The sequence below is a fragment of the Alexandromys fortis genome, unplaced genomic scaffold (assembly GCF_014885135.2).
Source record: "Alexandromys fortis isolate MF-2015 unplaced genomic scaffold, M_Fortis_MF-2015_v1.1 scaffold_11, whole genome shotgun sequence".
NCBI classification, from domain to species: domain Eukaryota; kingdom Metazoa; phylum Chordata; class Mammalia; order Rodentia; family Cricetidae; genus Alexandromys; species Alexandromys fortis.
Window position 1 is genome coordinate 21,025,135 of NW_026067912.1, and position 4,631 is coordinate 21,029,765.

At 38.6% G+C, this 4,631-nt stretch overlaps 1 pseudogene; it reads left to right on the top strand.

The window, feature by feature from the left end:
* The first annotated feature begins 3,396 nt into the window (after positions 1-3,396).
* On the top strand, positions 3,397-4,071 carry LOC126499369 (transcription factor A, mitochondrial-like; annotated as a pseudogene).
* The last annotated feature ends 560 nt before the right edge of the window (positions 4,072-4,631 follow it).

Below are 4,631 nucleotides of genomic sequence, written 5' to 3' on the forward strand. Positions count from 1 at the left end.
GTGTTTGACCAATGACTTAACAGGATAAAGCCAGGCCAGAAAAGATATATAGAGAGAGTAGGCAGAGCCAGTGAGAAGACATATAGCTGCCCACAGGAGGCAGATGCCTCCACTGGAGTCCACCAAAACTTTACCAGAAAGCCATGACCTCATGGCGATGCACAGACTAATGGAAATGGGTTAATTTAGGATATAAGAGCTAGCTAGCAATATGCTTAGGTTATTGGCCAAACAGTATTGCAAATAATATAGTTTCTATGTGTTTATTGAAGGACCAGGCAGGACAGAAACCTCCACCAACAAATTGGTGCCAAGATGGCCAACTAAATACACTTAAAACCTGAGAGAATTTGGGAAGGAATTCTAGACACATAAAAAACAGAGTTTAAGACAGCTTCTTACTCTGTTTGCTGGCAGCATGCTACAGCTTCTTTAAGAGAGGTCTTCCTGATCCGGCAGAAGAAAAAGAAAAAGAGAAAGTGTGGTTTCCAAAAAGTGGCTCCCTGGTCCAGGCTGCCATGGACTGAAGTCTGGTTATTTAAGGAGGCTGAGCATTTAAATGGGGTTTGTGAGCAGAGTGCTACAACTTGCTTAATGGCAACATAGTCCCACTGTATGTCTGAAAATGGAGCAATATGCATGACTATCAGAAGCAGCAAACATGCCTCTGCCATGTTGAACTGAGCAGAACAAGCAGGCAGGGCCACTGAGTTGGTCCTAGCCATACCTGCTTAGCATTTTTTAAAAAAGGTAGTTATAGATGCACAATAAAAACATATCCAGATGGGAAAAGACCTCTAAATGAACCACAGTGTTGGGTAAATGTACATAAGCTTGAGAGAGAGAAAAAAGAGTATAGACAGTTATAATATAAAAAAGTACAGTCAGTCATAGGTTAAAGTAGTAAAAATAATAAAATAAATATTAAACTTGTAGAAAAGTAATAGAGTAAGAAAAATAAGCCACATAAAGATGAAATATACACAGAGTTTGGATTATGTACACTATTGTTTTTTTTTTTAAAGTATTTGGCAGAGAAGGAGCTAAGTACAGAGAGACATTTCATTATATGGACTACTAATTTAAACCAACATATATATTTTAACGGTATCTTGACTCTAGAATTTGGGTCTATGATTTGTTGCTTTGAAAAAGAGGTTCTTTATTTTCCACAGAGAATGAGAACCTATGGACTCCTTCCAGACTAATGTGGTTTAATGGACCAAGAGACATCCCTAGAAGGTTGCTGTGAACACCACCAAAAATTACTTTACCTAACAAGAAGCAGGAAAAGTTTGGAGAGAATTATTCCCAAAATTCCAAATATTGTTGGTGATTGTTTACATTTAAAGGGGGATATGCTATTGAGATTTGGATTGGTATGGATCTTGGTCTATTGATACAAATTTTATGTCAATTTTGTTATATATATATTTCTGTTTTTGATTAAAGTATTTTGTTTGTGCAACTCATTTAAAAGTATAATATATAGCCGGGCGGTGGTGGCGCACGCCTTTAATCCCAGCACTCAGGAGGCAGAGGCAGGCGGATCTCTGTGAGTTCGAGACCAGCCTGGTCTACAGAGCTAGTTCCAGGACAGGCTCCAAAGCCACAGAGAAACCCTGTCTCGAAAACAAACAAACAAACAAAAAGTATAATATATAATTAAGAAACATAGGTTAATAGAGAGCCATCTATAATAATTAAGCTTGTAGTCATGTTAGTTAGGTTTTCTAGATGTACAGAGATGTATTTCAGATGGATCTTCAAACCTTTCAAAAGCTAGAGAATATGCCATTTAAAATGTTTTAAGAACACTTAGGACTTCTTACGACAGTGAGACACATCACCTTCTGGAAGCACCAATCTACTTCAAGAGGATGATGGGCATAGAAGAGGTTCCTTATGAAATTTGTTCACCATATGGGCAAGAGACTGCTCTTGTCAGAACTGCTTGAATTGACTTTCAGGACCCACAGAAAAATGACTTCTGAACTTGCCTAAAGAATGTGATACAGTCCGTCAGGGTTCCTACTTCGTGAAAGAGTCTGTCAGACATTCTGTAGGACACAGAAGAAAGTGACTGACAAACTGCCAATGTAGGTGGAACTGTCTTTGAAATTCCTGCTTTAAGGAAAAATCTTCTGGATACTATGGGCCTGTAGGCTAAAGATAGGTGTCCCAGTGTTACAGAAGAGCTTTGGGTGATATTCTAGGCAGTGAGATGTCTCTGTTAATTCTAGAGTTTGGGAAGTTGCTTATACTGCACTTCCTGTTAACTTAGGTAATATATCCTGGGGTCTTTGTTGGAGTTGAAGAATAGATAGTTATAGTTTTCTGTAGTTATGATAAAAGATAAAATAGATTAAATATTGTAACTGTAATTCTTGCTTGATACCTGTTTTGTTATATGCAATTTTACTATTTTAAAGTTAAAGCCTTCCATTTCATTTAGACAGTAAAGGGGAGATGATTTGGGAAGTCCTTCTGTATATGTGTTGCTTTTATTAGTTAATGAATAAAGAAGATGCTTTTGGTCAATGACTTAACAAATATTGCCAGGCTGGAAAAGATATATATAGAGAGAGTAGATGGAGTCAGTGAGTATGTAGCTGCCCACAGGAGACAGATGCCTCCACAAAAGCTCACTGAAACTTTGCCAGCAGGCCATTACCTCATGGTGATGCATAGACTAATGGAGATGGAGTAGTTTAGGATATAGGAGCTAGATAGCAATATGCTTAATCTATTGACCAAACAGTATTGCAAACAATATAGTTTCTGTGTTACTAGGCAGGAGAGAAACTTTGCCAACAGTTGCCAGGTAATATAAACTTTCTTTAAACCTTTGATATTGACATGATGCTTTTCATGAAATTCTGAGGCCTTCAGCACATTTCCAATCAATAATGGATCAATTTCTGCATTCCCTTGTGCTAGAGGACCTGGCAGACCCATATGAGTTCAGATGTGTGTTATGTATATGGCACAAAGCCTATTCCTGATTATATCTTCAACCTGAATAAATAATGATGTCAATTCCATATCATTTGGTATAAATTCAGTGGTTTCAATATGCAAAACAGCTCTTTCTGAATATTGTGAATTGAAAATATATTGAGAGGTTCTTTAAAATCACTTAAGACCATGAGGATAGCATATAATTCTGCCTTTTGGACAGAATTATAAGAGCTTTTTCCAACTTAACTTAATTTTTCTAATTTGTAACCTACCTTTCCTGATTTATTTGCAACAGTATAGAATGTACATACTCGGCGCCCAAGCTCAGCGGGCATGATAATAAATGCCCAGGGTTCCCATGGTGCTTGTTCAGCTGTGTGGGTACCATGGTATGTGCCATGACAGTACTGAGCCAGAGCATCGTTGACCTGAGCGATGGCGCTGTCCCCAGGGAATGTGGGCGTGCTAAGGGCACCTGGACACCTGGGTGCTGAGATGTGCGTGGGCTGCATGGGGTCACATACCTTTGCTGCTCAGCCTTGTCTGTGTTCTGAAATGTGTTTCATCTAGCGTGGGTAATTATCCAACGAAACCTAAGACCTAATACCTTCGATTTTCTACAGAACAGCTACCTAGATTTAAAGCTACACACCCAGATGCAAATCTTTCAGAACTAGTCAGAAAAATTGCAGCTGTATCCTCCATACTGGATGCAAAAAAAAGTGTATGAAGCTGATTTTAAGACAGAATGGAAAGCGTACAAAGAAGCTATGAGCAAAGTTTAAAGATCTGCTGACTCCAACTCAGTATCTTTTGAGAAAGAAGTCAGGTAAAAATGTTTAAAAAAGAAAGCATCAATAAAAAGGAGAGAATTAACTTTGCTTGGAAAACCAAAAGGACCTTGATCAGCATATAACATTTATGTGTCTGAAAGCTTCCAAGAGGCTAGACACGAGTCTGCTCAGGGAAAACTGAAGACTATAAATCAGGTTTGGAAAAAATCTATCTAGTGATGAAAGGCAGGCATGCATTCAGTTTGCTAAAGATGATAGAATTTGTTATGATAATGAAATGAAGTCTTGGGAAGAGCAAATGGCTGAAGTTGGATGAAGTGTGAAACTATTGGGAGACATCCCTGAGAATTAAGATAGAAGATGGAGCTGTCTTTGTAACTAGACACAAAAAACCAATTAGGTCTCAATGCCTTAAGCTGTCAAATTAGAAAGGATAAGGTCGGTTAACATTTGATGTTCAGTTCCTTTTTCTGTAGCCCTTGGACTTCTGCCCACTGAATTTCTGTTATAATCTCAAGCCCTGACAGTAGAATATCCTGCAGAGTTCTGCTTTTTACTTAAGAACTGGGATGGGACTGTCCATGCATCTTCATGTAGTGGTGGATGAATCATTCCAGGTTTTATAGAGGTAGACAGACTGTGAAGTAACTTTTATACTCGTAACAGGTGCATGTGGTTTTGAAAAGTTCGTACACTGATGATGGTTGCATGCAAGTGTGTCCCGCCCCCCCATGTTCTGGGGCCAGAGCTGCTTTCACAGCTATGGCAAAGCTGAGGCATAACTGTGTATTCAAAGAAGCCTTCAGACTCATTAGATGAAGTGATTCCTAGGCATAAATCACGTGTAGAGTTGATGTTTATACATGTAAATGATTG